The 18,914-nt window shown below is 31.2% G+C and overlaps 1 non-coding gene across 1 annotated transcript; it reads right to left on the reverse strand.

Annotated features, from left to right (window-relative positions):
- Positions 1 to 18,842: 18,842 nt before the first annotated feature.
- Positions 18,843 to 18,914, reverse strand: TRNAP-UGG (transfer RNA proline (anticodon UGG)). The gene has a single exon. It is a non-coding gene; the product is annotated as a tRNA-Pro (tRNA).

Consider the following 18,914-nt stretch of genomic DNA (forward strand, 5'->3'; position numbering starts at 1 on the left):
ACATCTTAGTTCTACCAGAACTCTGTTGAATATTCATATCTACATAGAAAAATCTGTGTCAAAATTATTATTCTCTGATTATTGTATTTCAGTAGATTGCTTGTATATTTGCACAAAAAAAAAAACAAGATTGCTTATACAACATTGATAGTGATATTTAATAAATTTGAGACACTTATTGGTGGGGAACCAGGGGGGAAAAATGCTAGATACTCCTCTAGGTGAAAGTGCTCCTCTGGTTCACAACTCAGATACTATGAAATAAAATTGTTACTCAATAGCTAGAGTCTATATGTAGATCAACAAAATAAAGAAAAAATCCCTAAATATAAGATAAAGATAATGATTACCTAATCCAAGCCAAATCTAAAAGATAATGCAATTATGCAAACTAATTATGCTACATCAAAATTAAAATCCTCAAATATCAAATGAGAATTAAAATCCTTAATAGTATCTAATTAGAGTATAATCTAATATCCGCCACTTACACTGGTCATTGTTTGATTATACAGATGCCAATTTTCTTAAAATATGATATTAATGGTGTAAGTCAAATTGAATGACCTAACGATGTAATGTAACATTGCATGAATATATTCTTTTGGTTGAGTGATATGATGAAAGGCTTCCTGTTGTGCAATTGTTGTATGTTTGTGCTGATATATATGACACCTTTATTCAATGGTCTTTTATTGTCAAATGTCCAGATGCTGAGGAAATTAAGTAAACAACTGAGTAGTGAGGATTGGACATGGAACAATTTGAATACACTCTGTTGGGCAATTGGTTCTATATCAGGTTCCATGATGGAAGAACAGGTACTGTGAACTTCATGCTCTAGCTTAATTGATACTGATTATTATTAGAGTATTCTTCCTGTGTATTATTTTTCTTAGCAGCACTAACCATAGTTCTAGGCTCCCTGGTTTATGCCAGCTGTAACACCTAACTATCAGTTTGTTAGTATAGTTAGAACTCCTAAGGTACTACAAGTACCAGCTATGGAATATCTGTTAGTTGGGTTGAATAATATTTCTCTCCAATCTCAAACTCTCTCTAAATATCTTCAATTACAGTACAATATGCATTTAAAATTTAAAAAGAGGTGTTATCCTAATCTAATGACTGCCGTTGGTATCAAATTAAAATGATATCTACTCTTCTGTTATTGTGACTGCCCGTTGGTATCAAATTAAAAGATCCAGCTGCCTATCCAAATGCTTTGTTAGCAAAAGTTTTAATTGATCAGGTCAATATTGATTAAAATTTATGCTCCTGCAGCTAGCTATAATCTCTTCTTTTCACTCACCCAACTCTTGGAAGCTTTTAGATTGACAGGAAACTGGTCAAACAGACAGTGAGGACTTCAGTTTATGGTGTTACCTTTGTTGGGGCACGAGAGCAAATCAAGAGAAGATTAGAGGAGAAAGGTCTTATTACTGATGAAAAACTTTTATTTGCTGCAGCTTGCTATGCTGCTAAAGTAAGTTTAATTTCAGCCATGTTATAGGAACCTATATTAGCTGTTAGAAACTGCAATGGCTGACTTGATGTGTATTTTTCATCATTGCATCATCAGGATATTATTACCTGCTGGAATACTTATATTACAGAAGATATTCTTTTTTAGATCCGATCAAACCTAGATAAACTTTTTAGATCAAGTTGGTTATTTCACAGTATTGTATATTTAGTACTATCTGAGTGTCCAGATCTTAATGGGTTTGGTTTGATTAAATCTATCCATAATATATGAGTGGAAATACATGTGAACCAACATGCAAAGACATGCTTATACAATAAATCTGCTTTCTTGTCTTATATTTTATACTCTTATCATTCTATAGGTGACATTAACTGCGCTTGGAGAAATTTTTGGTGCTGCACGTGTCATTATGGGTTGGCTTGGTGATTGTGCAAAGGTTTGGTCTCATAGCATGTTGGACTTCAAATGATACTAAAATCCTATTGGTTTTGGCACTGTTTTATGTGTGCTTGCATGTTTGCAAGCTTTCTTTCTATTTCTGAATGGTGGGATCTTAAACTTTTAATAGGTAATTGCTTTTGAAAACCAGCCTGTTTGTTGGACCACTCCTCTTGGCCTTCCAGTTGTACAACCATACTGTAAAACTGAACGGCATCTGGTAAGTTTTTATATACAAATGATGTTCCCCCTTTTGTTTTATTTTATAGATATTAATATTAATTTACTGAACAGTGACAAGTTAAAACCAACATACTAAATGCAGAATGTATGATATCCACCTAAATGGTTAAAAGAATGACTTCTGTAACAATCCCATTGAGTGCTACATCACTAAATAATTACATAATCAAATGCCACGTTATAAAAAACTACACCATCAGGTTCCATGTCAACAAAGTGTATAATTATCAAGTTTGAAATTACTATAATTAATTTTTAATTATTAACATCACGAAACTTCTTTTTTAAGTTTATTTCTATATTATTTTTAACCAAACATTAATCTATTTTAGAAATGATTAATTTTAACTTTTTAATGTAAATTAATTAAAGTTTTAAATATGACTGAATTAAATAAATTATTTAACATTAATACTTTTAAACTTTAATTATGCAAATAAATAAAATATACATCAATTTGCTAAGTGTGATAACTTGCAAACGATATAGGATAAGTTGGGCCAATAATTTACCAGCCCAAAATATACTTGCTTGTTACTTTAAGTTTGTTAAGTCATAAGTGAGTTTGATATTTTGATATCTTGCTAAAAGTGAGCCAATATAAATTTTCCGGGAAATAGCTAGTTTTTTTCTCTCTCTTTTTTCTGTCTGCATGCTTGCGAATTTACGCCAACGAAAAATCAAATAGACTGTAATATTGGGATTAACATATACTTATCTCTCACAGAAAATGTGGCACAGATGATTAGTTTTTGAGGTTGTCATTTACTATTTTTAAATGAAATTAATTTTATTGTAATTTATTTTTTTATTATAAAAATAAGTTAAAGGTGAAATTTATAATAAATATATTGATATGTAATTGTGTGAATATTTACAAAACTAATTTATTTTTTTATTAAATTTAATGTGTTGCGTAAAAGAAAGCGGTAACCTTAAAGATTAAGGTTTGTGGTTTTCTTTCGCTACTTATAATTATGTGCTGATTAATTTTATTATTTTTACTTAATGTAACACTTTATATTATACTTGTATTTTAATAATTTGTATGAGAATGGTTGGTGATATATGAATTATTTATACTTTGTTGATTAATGGTCAGAGGTGACATCCGATAAACCTATACTTTGATATATAAAATATAACTAATAAGCGGGAGGTGGTGAGAAAAGAAAAAAAATTGTTTAATGTTAGTAAACTTTTAGTGGTGAAAGGTCTTTTAAATAATTTATTTTTATTTTTATTTTTTTGTCAATGTAGAATTCAGCCTCTCATTATGTATGAATTGAGTTATACTTTATAGATTGCAAGGGAAGTGTTGGATGTAGCTGCTCCAATTATTCAGCCTAGTGTGACGACTGATGAGATTGACAGAGTTGTTCATGCGGCAACTATTGCTGCAAGTGCTAATTTTAATGTGTTTCTTTTTGAAAACACTTATATAAGTCTTACTAGCTTTTTATTTATTGAGTTTTAGTGAGTTTATTAATCAATGAAACTCATATACTTCAAATTAGTGGCCATCTCTATGCAGTATATTGGTTCATATGTTAAGTAATAGATTCATTGTCTCATATTTTCTGATTTATATAATAGATTCATTGTTCCACCTCTCCTGCACAAAAGTTACAATCTTCTACCGATCATTTATTCTTGCACTCAGTTTATTTGTGATTTTAATAAGCTGTAGCTTATTTGGTGCATTCTGCAGGTTGAAGCTGTAGCAGTTCAATTGACTCAAAGGGAAGGGGAATTAATACAAGAGAAGTCTGAGGTGAAGAAGCTAACAAATTTTCTTAAGCAGGTGATGCTAATTTCTTTTACTTTTTTCTTTTGAGATAGAAGCAGAAATTTGATAAGAAATACAAAAAAAGTTTGATAAGAATAAGAAAGGAATATTAATATTTTCTCTAAACTCAGCGGCAAAAGAAAGAAAAACATGACTAGCATGTTTGTACCTATGTTTGTCTAACTTTTCTTCTATCTAACGGTTGACAAGATTAAAAGGAAAATAAAAGAAACAGAGGAGTTATTAGTTAATGTGTCCTGAATCTTGAATATGGTTGTGAGCTTTTGGTTCTAGCTTGCTGTTTTTTCATAATTTAAAGCTTAATAACTCTATCAAGTTGCCTCTTTTGCAGTTTAGGCTGGCCTATGTTTCTCCTGAGTCAACAGTGGTTGGTGCTGGACATTTAGTTGATCATCCCAAGAAAATTGCCCTTCATTACTTGAAGGGTTATTTTCTTTTTGACTTGTTTGTTGTATTTCCTCTTCCTCAGATAAATTTCTTCATGTCTCCCTTTCTTCATTATCTTCTTTTTCCTCAGTTAAATTAGTTTGTGTCTGCTATTAGAGTTTTAATTGGTCCTCTTAATTTTTGGGAAAAAAATAATTATTTAATTTAGGAGCTACTTTATAATATAAAAAATTTTAATAACTTTTTTATGAATGGAGCTACTTTATATTGGTCTATTTAATTTTTTTTTTAATAACTCTTAGGAAATTTTAATTTGTTAACCTCTTATTTTTATTTTTATTTCAATATTTATATTTTAAATAAATTTTAATATTCGTTTAGAAAAAATATCAATAATTATAATAATGTTTATTTCAAGGACAGTGCCTACGTAAGACTATTCTTGAAAGCAAGCTTAAGACGTGTAGGCACTGTCTTAGAAAGTTATCTTCTAAGACAATGTCTTCGTACCCGTCGTTGAAAGTTAACACTTTCAACGACGTGACCTTCTATGACGATCAACAACTGTCGTTGTATGTTGTTTTTGACCATCGTAGAAAGATCTTTTTTTAGTAGTGTATTCTTCAAAATCAATTTCAATAATCTGCTAAGATATATATTAATGTTGTTTGAGTTGCCTTGGTGATGCATTCTTTTGATGCCTACTTCCTAATGATGTTTGTGTGTTGATCATAAATTTTTTGTTGTCTTATGATGGTTTTTGTTTGTCCTTGAAGGTATTATTCCATAAAAATGATTATCTTGAAATTTGCCGTTGCTACAAGGCAATATATGAGATTCCATCTGTCAAAGAAAATTCCTGTCGAGTGGATTTCAGTAGGCTTTCCTTACTCTTTATTTTATTTATCTATTGTCAGATTGTGTTTCTTTTTCTCTAAATATTTTCTTTTCATGTAGATCCTGAGGAAAATATGTTGGTATTTGGTTTTATCACCGCATGATCCAATGCAGTCAAGTCTTATCAATTCTACCTTGGAGAATAAGAATGTTAAACAAGTGGCCTCAATAACTTAAGAGGGGGAGGGGGTGAATTAAGTTTCAAAATTTTCCCACTAACAAATTTTAATCCCCTTTTCAAATGACGTATGATAGGCTCAGAATGCAGAAGAAGAAGCAACAATTAAATTAACCAATGTTATTTAAATGTGCAAGACAAAATTAGTTGCAATAAAATAAATGAGATAAGGAAAGAGAGAATTGTAGACTCGATTTATATTGGTTCGATCACTTTCCGTGCCTATGTCCAATCTTCAAGCAACCCACTTGAGATTTTCCACTATCTCTATAAATCCTTTACAGACTTTGAACACACCTTGGGATCTCTCACCATTGTGTTCAAGATTCTCACGAGCCAAGAGATAAACAGTTTCTTGATAACAATTAGGTTTTTAAGATGTACAGAATGATTTCTCTCTTATGGAGTAGATGATACAAATTGAAGATCTTAGAAAAATTCTCAATAGATTGTAAGTGTTTGACCAATAGTTGTTTAAAGAGCATTTGACAATTAAGTTCTCTTAGAACTTTTTTTTTTAATTTTCGAAGTCAGACCCACATATATATAGACCCATTGTGCCATTTCAAAATGGTTTGAAGAGATGTGTCTTTTCAAAAAGCTTTTCTGAATTTTTTTCACTGGTAATTGATTACAGATTTCAAATTTCAAACTTTCTAAAAAAGCTTTTTAAAATAATTTTGCTTCTGGCAATCGATTATAATGTCTGGTAATTGATTGCCAGTGGAAAAAATGTCTTTCAAAAAATGTTAAAAATATTTTAAAACTTTTTTATAATCAATTTAAAAACTATGTTGTGAGACCAAACCTTTGCAATTACTAAGAGACTCTTTTTTTTAACAAAGATAGACTAAGACTTAGCTTTATTCTTGATCTTTGTTTTCTTGGTCTTGATTTGGACTTGAAATAAAACTTGTGTTGCTTTTTTCTTGGCATCATCAAAACCTTCATACAAATACATTCACAAAGAATTTGTCTGAGATTCAAAACTTTAAGTATGTCTTCCTAATCTTGGAGTTGCATGTCTTGCTAGATGTTTTACTTATTCTTCCCTTTTCATTTGATGCACATGCTATATATCATGCCATAGGTTACCGTTGAAACAATTGGTCACTATGGAGGTTATTTAGTGGACAACTCTTTGGGATTCATACAAGGATGAGTTTGAGAATGAGAGTAACTTAGGATAGAATTTGGGTGAAAAGGCAGCTCAAGATCTGAGGGAAAGAGTAATTGAACATGTAATTCCCTTACGTTGTTATATTTCTTTTGCCCTCTTCCTCCCTTCAATTTGCTTGGGAGGTATTTTGTTGATATCTTCACTCTTTGTTACTACTGCAGGTTGTCCACGATGATGGTGTTGTATCCTACTTAAAAATTTAGTTCTAATATGATTTATATGATTACTATTTCTTTAAGGTTATGATATTGTCTACTTTTACTGCAACCTTCCCTTTTAATTTGGCAATTCTTCAGTTTGTGATTTAGTCAACTGAATAAAATCTGGTCTACATTTACCTTATTTGTATTTGTACTCTAAATGCCTAGTGGATACTAGTTGAAAAAAAAATCGTTTAAACTTTTGTTGTCTCTGTTCAGTTATTGTTGTCATGATAAGCCTTTCGTTATTGATGTCATGATGCTAACTTTTTTTTTTTCTATTTTGGCTTTTCTTCGTTTTAATAAAGTACATTATCCTCATTTGAGGTTTGATTAACTTAACTTCTCTTATTGTAACTTCAACAACCTTTTTTTACTTGGGCAAAAGCCAATAATCCAGCTAGGTATGAGATACTAACTATCTAGATTATGGACTAATAACTAGTTATGCATCCAATAGTCATTGTGTTCTATCTTAGAAATGTTCGTTCATATGTGTGTAGTCAATGACATATTGTGAGGCTTAGTGGTACTCTGGCCATGATATTTTTTTTGCCGTAAGCCCATAACCATGATATAGTCAACATTTTCTTGTCCCTTAGGCATACTAGCATAATTGGAGTCCTAGGTTCCATGCTTCTTGTATACAACTCTAATTCAATGTTTTTTTTTGTTTCTTTTACCTTATGGAAGAAAATGAAAGCATACATTAATTTAGTTTTTCCAAATACAATTGTTTCAGTCCTCCCAGAGAGATCATTGTAGGTGGGTAGTGAGCCTATGGAGTACAATTGTTTCCAAATACATCAATTTAGTTTTTCCAAATACAAATGTTGCTATTAAATATCTTAAACAGATCCTAAAAGTGAGAGTCAATATGCCCTGTTATCGATTCAATGTCATTATTTTCTATAGAAGTAGTTGTTTTATTTTATAATTATTGATTTATATATATATATATATATATATATATATATATATATATATATATATATATATATTATCTTCACCACTGGGTTTTAATTTAATTACAATGCATAAGTAATTAATTGAATCACTAAGGGCACTCCTTATTTTAAAAAAAGAAATAAAACCAGAAACCTTTTAATAAACTTATTCTGTCTTATTTATTTAATCAAGCCTAGTGATCCTAGGACACAACAATTGCTATAGAATACATTTACATGCATTGCTCTTGTATAAAGACTAGACCAATTTTTCATTCTATTTTTCCCTTTTAATTTTTTTTCTTATCTTTACTTGTTTCATTAGTTTCATCAAAATAGACCTTATGATAATCTTTTAATTTTTTAATCGATATGATAATTTGGAAATAAAATCCAAATTTGTTTGTGCATATGGATGCTCATGCTCCTATTCCCTCTAGATTTTTTTTAATTGAATTGACTAATTATTACAAGTAGGCTAGAGGCAATGTTGCATGAAGCAAAAGGATCCCAGGCTTTGCCACTAGTAGACAAACATTCTTTTTGTGGGGAGGGTGCATGATGGCAAGTAGCTTCTACCTTTATTTTCATTAGTGCATAGAAAACTTATAGTCTAACTGTTTAGTTCTCCTGCGCACGGTTTCTGTCTATCCTCACCCCCTTGCAAGTGATCTTAATTATTTATCTGAAAAAATCATTTTATAAAAATACATATGCTATTTTATTATAAAAAGGATTGACTAGCATAAAATGGTGAAAATAGGAAACGACTATAGTAGATTTGTTGTTCCAGGCAATTTGACTAGCATAAGTTTTGCTTTCGTGATCAAACAAAGATCCTTGCCATACCAAGCTTCCAATATGACAACATGGGACATCTCCATTTTCATTTGTCAAAGATTACTAATTTTGAATCTCTCCTAATAATATCTATTTATAATCAATTTTATGTATCCTTTCAGGCATCACTGTTTAATAGACATGACTGCCACAAGAAATATGCAAATATCAACAGTCAAAAATCAATATGCTGATGTGTTTTTTTGTGAAATCCTTATATTTGTCTAATTTCAATGGATAAACGAAGTTAATGATTTTCAGGTTCCTTGGCATGTTCCTTGTGGTGGAGTTTGCTATGGAGATGGAAATTTGGCCTTGATCGCAAATGATGGCATATTGCTTTGCTGCCAATGTATCTGAAAGCATATTATCCTGACCATGGTTTAATGAAGTACACAAGATTTGTTCTTGTGATTCATAACATAGCATACCAGGTTCATTCTCTATCTATATATATAGTTAATTCATTGTTGTGAAAAGAAAGAATATTATATTCCTAGCTTCGATGATGGCCTTTCTGATGGTCTTCATAGGTATATTCCTAGCTTCGAAAGTCTAGTGAATGATGCCATCGAGCATTTCTCAAAAATTAAAGGTAAGATCTAATTTTCCTTGATTTCATATCACTCTTTATAGTGTCATTGTGTCTTACATGTTTGCAAGAAGCTTTCTTCTTGAAAAAATGATAAAAATTAGATACAATTTCATAGATGCTTTTAGTGTTGTCATCTAATCCGAATTAGAATTGTACTTTGGTAATGTATATTGACTTTTAATGTTTTAGTGTTCTCCACTTATAATTGGAGTTTTACCTCGAAAACTCTAATTCTAACCGGAGAATAGTACCAAAAAACACCTAAAAAATTGTATTTAAATTTTGTTCCGGAACAAAAATTGTTCTTTGCCTTGCAATTTTCACTGTTTGAGTTATGTGTGATTAACTTTAGTGCTTTTTGAATGACAAAACAAAAGAAGTATCAAGATGTACCAAGCTTCTTGTTGGGTGAATCAATGGGTGGAACCATTTCTTTGAATATTCACTTCAAACAACATACTGCATGGAATGGTGTTGCTCTTATTGCACCTTTGTGCAAGGTGTATCTCCTTGAATTTAAAGTACAACTAGAATTTTTTTATTGCTTAATCCATATGTCTATACACTAAACCAGTTTTCTTGAATAGCTTGCGGAGGATATGATTCCACATTGGTTGGTGAAGCAGATACTAATTAGAGTAGCCAAAGTTCTTCCCAACAACATCATTAACGGAGGATATGATTCCACATTGCGGAGGATATGATTCCATATTGGTTGGTGAAGCAGTTTTCTTGAATAATCAATGTTTGTTTTCTCTTCTATTAATGATTTTTCTGAGTGATTTGCTCCAGGCACCTTATAATGTGTTACTCTACAATGATAAACCAAGACTGGGAACTGCTGAAAGCCACACAGGAGCTAGAACAACATTTGGAAGAAGTAAATGATATTCTTCCCATTGACTTGCTTTCTAGTACTATCTAATTGTCTTGTTTCCTTAATATGAAGATAAATTATATATATATATATGGAATGCTGAATAAGAAGTCAAAAATGCCCATATTATATTCAATTTTGCCTATCATCTTTATTTATCTGTTATTTAAATGATTGTTATTTGGGAGATTTATTAGTAATCTTTACTATATGTTTCTTGTCTTCTACAAAAATAACCTTTGAGCATAGGAAATAAAAAAAGTTATTTGTTTGTCCTATGAAAGATGTGTGATTTCAACAAGAATGGGGAACCTTTTTCATGGGCAGTTGATAGTCGTCATTTACGACTAACTTTTTTGTTGAAAAACTTTATGAAAATCATGTCTTTTCTCCAATTTATGGTTCTTTTTGTAGTTTTGTACATATTTTTAGGTTTAGTTTGATTTTTATGCAATTCAACTTTAGTTTTAGGTGAAAAGATGAAGAATTAGAAGGTTGTTGCGGCTGGTGTCTCGCTAAGTGAGGCATATGCGCTTAGCGAGTAACATCCGTTAAGCGAGACATCAGCTCGCTTAGCGAGTCAAGGGAATCTGGAAGAGAATCTTCCATGCATGCACGTGCCCAACACGCCATCAGCTCGCCCAGAAAGTCATTTGTCTCTTTTGGCGCTTAGCGCGCCTAACGCGCTAAGCCAAAATTCACTAACTCGCGCTTAGGGCAAAAATGGCACTAAGTGAGCCTTCGAGGACAGAAAACCCTTAAAAGCTGAAGTTGGAGAAAAATAGGGATATGCTTGAGAGCCTATGCAATAAAGAGACGTAACATGGCAAAGGAGCACTAGAAAACCTCAGCTTTCAAGAGGATTCTAGGTTTTAAAGTGATTTTTAGGTTCTTAGAGGTGGAGGAGACATCCCTACCACTGTGTAATATGAATTTTGCTTCCAAAACCTCCTATTGTAACTAAAAGGTGATAACTTGCCATGGAAGGCTAAAGCTTTTGTTGGGAATTTCCGCTGAGTCTTGATGTAGATATTCTTTACTATCTATTTAATGGTTTTTTGATGTGTTCATTGCTTCTATCTGCATTTAATTCTTACATGCTTTTGGTCTGATCACCCATTTGTGTGTAAAGTTAGGACTTTTAGCATTGGAAAATGTTTTGAATCCTTAAAACTGGATAGAGCGGGGCTAGATAACTGTATTGTCTAGACACGGAGTGTAGGGACTCTAGTTTTTAATATGCTGTGATTTTAATACTGTTCGGTTAGGCTATGTTCGACGAGAGATCTGAGAACGAAGTTTAATTAGAATTAGCCCATTCATACGAGACATTGATGTTTGGGATAATTTTCCTCAACATAGAACACAAAAACAACATTAGATAGAGAAAAACTCTTAATTGCATCAAGTTACTCAATAGAAAGGCCCAACATTTTAATCATTTGTTTATTTCTCGCATTTACTTAGTTAATTTTGTAGTTATCTTTAGAATTGCAATTATATCCTGTTTTTATTTCTATTTCATGATGTTACACAAATGTCTACTTATTGAATGAACGCTTTTCTTAATGAAACAAACTCCTGTGATTCGATACTTGGTTCTTACCGTTTTATATTACTTGTGACTCAGTACACTTGTTGATAAATTTCGTAGTTGTAGTAGAGGCGAAACAACGGTACACCATTTTTCTTTGTTTTGGATGGGGATGAGGTTTTGATGTTCTGTCTTATAATGTATATTTTCGTCTATTGTATTGAGTTAAGCTGTATCATTAAAAAAAGGAATTTGACCGGTATCGTTGATATAGAGTGAGTCATATATGAAATCATATAATATTACCTAATGACCAAGCTATTTTTTTAAAAACAAGCTATGTTTTTTGCAATGTTTATTTAAGTATAGTTAACTATATCAGACATTCTCTACAATTTTGGGTGGCCAAATCATATAAATGTGTGATGCTTGAGCCATTTTATACAAAATGTTTTTTTTCTTTTCCTTTTTTTTTTGGGTTGGAAATTGGAAGATCTAGCAATGAGACGGGAAAACAGAAAGACAGTGACCATCGAGATGATGTGCTTAGTGGTTTAAATAGGTAACTGGTCCTTGCTTTATTTTATAATAGGATATTGTATTCTAATATGGAATGGCATGAGGATATCTCACCCTTCTCATTAGTACGTTGATGTGCTATGTCTATATGTTTTTTCTTTCTTTCTAATGTTTTATGTTCCTGCCTTCTAGCTAGGATTGTTGTGCCTCTTGTTACGAGGAGTATACTTGAAGTTGTTTGACTAGAGTATGCAATACCAACTCTTATAGCAAAATCCAAAAGCAAGCTTGCCCAAATAAGTGAGGTGTGTGTGTGTGATTAGATCTATTAGTCCCTTACTTTAATATTTGAATTGTAAAGTGCTAGAAAAGGCATTCTTATACCAATTAGTTGGACTTGGAGCCTATAAGTTCATGTTTACTTTTATATGGTCTCTAACATCATTGAGGAGCTCCTGCCCCACTTCCCCCACCAAAAAAAGAAAAATCTGTGACCAATTTAATCACTCTTAGAGCAAAAATGATAGATTTGTTTTTTCAAATGATATATGAGTTGCTCTTTACGTTGCTTGACTTCTGGATTGTCTCTAGATCATACTAAATGTATTTTTTTCATGTTAGGGACCGAATGCCAGGGACTGAACGGAACGCGCTTCACTGCCAGCATGCACAATGTCTCGTTTGTTCTCCCCAATAACATTTCAAACTTGCAAGCTCATCACCTTGGAGTGCAAGGTGTGTTCACCATTGATTTTCCTACGTAACCTCCTGTGAAGTTTGATTACAGTGGTAATGTGAGTCGTCCGTTAAGGCAACTTGTTCCAAGGACTAAAGTGACCAAGTTGAAGTTAGGATCGAGGGTGCATATTGTGTTGCAGGATACTAGCATTGTGACCCTTGGGAACCACCCCATTCACCTTCATGGGTATGATTTCTACATCGTGGTGGAGGGGTTTGGGAATTTCGACCCCAACAAAGATACTTCCAAGTTCAACCTTGTTGATCCACCTATGAGGAACACTGTGGTTGTGCCAGTCAATGGATGGGCAGTTATCAGATTTATTATTGACAACTCAGGTAAAATTAATTAGTTGAAATCAAAATAGTATTTTGAGCCAAAGAGAAAAATCATTACATGTTTTTTTTGGAAGGTCTCCACTAATATTACATGTCATTGATTTTTTTTATCATGTAGAAATTAGTCTGAACCACACTAAACATATAGTAATTTATAAGACTATTTAATGATTTTTTATGTTATCACTCAATTAGGAATCGTGACATGAATTATATATTTGTTGACCTTATAATGAAAAATTATAATAGTTGATCATTGAATTGATAATGTAAAAATCTACATTGTCCTGCATGTCTGTTAATTTATTAGTTCAATCTAAATTTTGTAAACACATTCTAAGACGGTTCCCTAACAAACCGTCTTAGAATATGAACATTCTATGATGGTTTTTTCAAAAAATCATTTTAAAATCTTCAAATATATTTTAATTTTTTTAAAAAAAATACATTTTAAGACAGTTCTCTAAAAAATTGTCTTAGAAAGTCTATCATCATTCTACAACGATTTTTAACTAAGAATCGTCTTAGCAAAATATCCTTCTAAGATGGTTTTTAGCTAAGAACCGTCCTAAAATGATAGTTTTTTCTAAGACGGTTTTTTCACTTTCTATGATGTCACCTATGACGACAGTTAATAACCGTTGTAGAAAGTATCTTTTAACCGACGTTAAATAATCTTTTTCTAGTATTGCATATCAAAAGACTGAATAATTATTATTTTTATCCTTGTTTGTGTATGATTTTATAATTTTCCAAAAGTGAATTATTATTCAACAAATTTTTACATTTTTTTTGTTAAAAAAAATTTGTTTGGCCTTGCATTGATCGTTATATTTTGTTTTATTAAAATATGTGTTGCCTATATGGTTTAATATATTTTGTTACTGTAAGACTTTGAAAATCACCATGTGTTTATAGACAATTGTTATTCATATCTCTCTTAAATTATTCGGGATACCTCTTTTCCATTTTTATTATATTTTTTATCATCCAAAATACCATTTTGTATAACAACTTTTTGCACTTCCATCTTAATTGCTCTATGTAAATTTTTCCTACTTATTTTCTCCTCTCTGTAAAAGCTATTGAAATTTTATCTTAATATCTATCATTACAATTCAATCTTTCTTCCTAAATTTCTAAGTCAAGTTCTGATGCGCTATATTAATGATGTATTTGTGATTTTTATCCCTCTGCAAATTACTTTTTCATGTTTTAATTTTATAAGCACAAATTACTTTTCACTTAACTATTCGAGATATTAATTTCTGGAACCCATTTTTGTTTAAGCAATTTGTTGGTTTTTTTTTATCAGCTTAGCAATTTGTTGGTAAAATTAAATCAAGCTTTTCACCTAAAGCTATTGCATTGACATTTTAACTAAACCATTATCAGTTTTTTTTTTTTATGAAACTTTAAGAATTTATCACCACCAAATATAACGCCTGAATCCAGCTTGCTTGCGACACTACCTCCCTGCACCAACATTTGTTTTCTTAATCAACAAAGTTAGTTTTGCCTAGAATCTATGTTTATTATTTTTTAATATTAATATATTATGCCCATAAAAGCAAGTTAATGTACTGCATCATCACATCATGTAATCAGATTTGAATAAATGAAATTGTGAGTGAATCTCGAAGTTAATGAAAAAAATTAAGAAAAGAGATATAACAAAAGTCTGTGGGTGATGCTAGGTGCACCAACATTATTGCTTGTGCACCCATCATTTTTTGGTAATTCCATAATTACCCCTGTGAGTGTTCTTTTTCCTTTTTAAGTTGTTTTGACTGGTTTTGCTCCACTTTGCGCTCCGTTTTGTGCTCTATTGGTTTTTGTCGCTGAGTGAGGTGCCGCTTGGGTGGAGGTGAAAGTGTTATTGGTGGGTGGTGGTTGTTGTGGTGGTTGGTTCATCGTCGGAGGGTACACCAGGTACGTGCGAGTTGTGTTGCTGGGTGAGTGAGTTGATCTGTATATGTAATTTCAACATATGGATCAAGTTGATCCATAAGGTTTATACGAATCAAGTTAATCCATAAGGTTTATACAAATCAAGTTGATCTGTATGGTTTACAGATTTTGAATTTTGTAAAAATTGTTTAAAGTTTAATTTTTTTAATTATTAACATGTTTGTATGTAAATTTGTAAAAAAAAAAGTATTTGTTTATATGTGTATTTGAAATAATTCATATGTAGATTGATATAGGATTTTTGGTTTTTAATATATATGATTATGAATTGTAGTGTTTATAAAATGGTATACAGTAAAAGATTATGTAGAGTTTTGTATGATATTATATGTATAGTGCGGTTAGGTGTTGTATGTTTGTCATGTGAAAATTTTTTATTTGTTGTTAAGATGGATAAAGATCAATGAATGTATGACAATATAATGTTTAAAGAAGTTGATATGGATGATGAAAATGAACAAGAATGTGGTGTTAATGAACAAGATGTTGATTGTTTGGATGCGTTCAATACTTCTCAGGTAATAATCTTCATTATTGTTATTAAATTGATAAAATGAATGTCTCTTTGAAGACTAAAATTGTGTGGGTTGCGTTCTAGGTGTTTGCTACTCGAGATGATGTTTTGTAGTGGGCTCGATCAGTTGCTCATGAAAATGGATTTGTGGCGATGATTATGAGGTCAGACACAAACACTGGTATTAGAGGAAAGACTTCATTTGTGTTAATTGATTGTGAAATGAGTGGTCAGTATAGGTCTAGGAAGAAAGATTTTGTTAGAAGAGATGCTGTGAAATGAGTGATCACGTTACAACACACTGAAATTAAAGCATCCTTTGAAACAAGTACACATGTAGTTGGACATGTTTTAAAAGTTACCTTATACAAGAGGCTTCTTGGCATGGTTTCAAGGTATGCTTTAAATCAGATTACTGCTGAGTTTGAGCGTGTATATTATGCTGGCAAGAATCCTTCTTGTTGTGGCTGTGTACGCATGGTCTTCCTTGTGCATGTAAGCTATCTAAATATGTTCTTGGTAGCATCCCACTAGATTTAATCCATATGTTTTGGAGGAGACTAAGTTTTTCAGACCAAGGTTTATCTGAGTCCTAAGTGACCATAAAGGAAGAAATGAAAACCATATCTAAGTGATTTGAGAAACTTGATGTTTGTGGTAAAGTAACTCTACAAATCAAGTTGATCTGTATGAGTAATACAAATCTTATTACTAACATGTATCATGTTGTGATCCGTATGAGTAATACAGATCTTATTACTAACACGGATCATGTTGATCCGTACAACAACACAAAACCAGAAATGAAAAGGCAATCATTAACGGGGAGAAAAAGCTTACCTCGACGGTGGAACAACCCAACAAAGTTGCAGGTCCTCAATGCCGACAACCAACAGAGAAGAAGAAGGTCGAAGTTCCAACGAAGAAGAAGCTCCAACGGCACAACCAAAGCAAATGACACAGCGGCGCAGGGAAAAAGAGGGAAGGAGATGCTCGTATGGAACACGTGAATAGGGTTGATGGGGCACAACTTTTAAATTTATAAGAAGGGCATTTTCGTCCATTCACGTTAAATGCTGGGTGCACCTAGCATCACCCAAAGTATGTTTTTTATTTTATTGGGTCAAGCCCAATTGGCAAGTGTGCTGAGTGGCTATTGTTAGAGTTTTTCTTCTTACACCATTCAAATCTCATATACACCATTTAATTTTTTTAATTTTAATTTTGCCCTTACGTATAGCTTATACAGATTAACAATCTGTCACGTTATTAGCACGATGTTTTAATCAAGTTATAGGATAATTATGTTAGAAATAATTAATGTCGTTATATATAACACTAAAATTTTTAATATATATTTAATACACATATAAATTTACATAATAAATTTTGTAACAATTAATTTTGATCTAAAATGTTTGAGTATGATTATTATGAAGTTGAAAATAATTCTGGTTCATGTTGGTGCCATAAGAACATGTAAACATGTGAACTTGATGCTTGGAAATGTTGAAATCGTGACTTGTTTAGTGGCTTTTTCTTTTTGTAATGTGCATTAAAGTGGCTAGATTTTGGAAGTGATGTGCATTAAAGTGCCTGATTGAATTGTTCTTGACGATATTTGGAAGTTCAAATATGTGTAATATGTTTACCTATAAGTGTGCCATCTGATTTTGCAATTTGTGCATGATTTGACCCCGCATGTTGTAATGGGTTATGGGACAGTTGTGAGTCCTATTCACTGCAGGAAAATGTTGAACTATTAGTAGGTATTTAATGTCATTTTGATTGAGGAAAACGTATGAGTGTGTTAGTGGATTAATTGGTTATAGTTTGGAGACCAAAAGATTAAATTTTTGAGTTAATAATCATTTTTAAGTTTCACTTTTAATTTCTGAACAAAAATTTTATCCATCTTAGTCCTTGAATTATTATTTTGTTAATATTTTTAGTTTTTATTGTTAAATAGCACCATCAACTAATGACATAACATATAGCTTTATTATTGATTAAATAAAAAAGTAAAAAAATGAAATGAAAAGTAAAGTTTGACGAAATGATTTCATTTTTTAATAGTAACCAATAATTGTGATATCTATTAATTATATTTGAAGAACAAATGCGTCAAATTTCACTTTTCCCCTTTTATTTATCCAAAAACTAAATGAGTCTGGAATTTTAAGTGCCAATGAAACATTCTTATTTTATTTTTCTAACAAAACATTATGTCTATAATAAAAACTGCCCGAAACAAGTTAATGGTATTTCCATGAGCTTGCGCGGATGCACCATCTCTTCCTGGTCTCTATACGTATACACGTGTAACATGTGCTTGCTTGTATTGACCAGTTGGTTATGAATGAAATGGTGTAAGTAATTTTCAGTATAAAAAAAATAACAACTGTCCTGCGATCGTCAGGTGTCAATGATGGGAATGGGACAGTTTGTACTTTTTTTTGTTTTTGTTTTTTTAGACTTAATGTAATAAGAGTTCTCCTATTTTCTTGTATCTTTAGTTTTGGTACTTTCAAAGTTTGAGACATTCAATTTTCTTATCTAAAAAATATATAATTTTAATTCTCTAAAATGATAGACACATTTAATTTTCATATTTTAGAAAAATTATAATTTTAATTAAATTTTTATTTTTGTTTATGCTATATTTTTTTTATTGATTCAACTAAATCATAAACTTAACATATTTATTTAAGGTATTATTAAAAAATAATATAATTAATTACAAAATAAAAAATAAAATATATGTAAAATTAGATATTATATTAAAATTATAAATTTTCTAAAATATAAAATAAAAATTATAAATTTTCTAAAATATGATGATCAAATATTTATGAATTGAGTAAAATAGAAAAATTAAAATTGCATATAAACCTTTTTTTAATGTATTTTATTTTTGTTTTTAAAAAATGTAAACATTTAATTTTATTATTTTTTCTCTCCCTTTTTTTTTTACTAACGCTTGAATATTGAATTCTCCAACTACCATATTCACATGGCAGTTTAGTGTTTACTTTTTATGCGTAAACTGTCCATTATGAGAATTCTCCTGCTTTGGTGGTCCTTGCTTATTCCATGTGGCACTCAATAATTAAAAGGATATTTGAACCTAAATGATACAAAAAAATGGGGCATTCCGAGAATCGAACTCGGGACCTCTCGCACCCAAAGCGAGAATCATACCACTAGACCAAATGCCC

The sequence above is a fragment of the Glycine max genome, chromosome 4 (assembly GCF_000004515.6).
Source record: "Glycine max cultivar Williams 82 chromosome 4, Glycine_max_v4.0, whole genome shotgun sequence".
NCBI classification, from domain to species: Eukaryota; Viridiplantae; Streptophyta; class Magnoliopsida; order Fabales; family Fabaceae; genus Glycine; species Glycine max.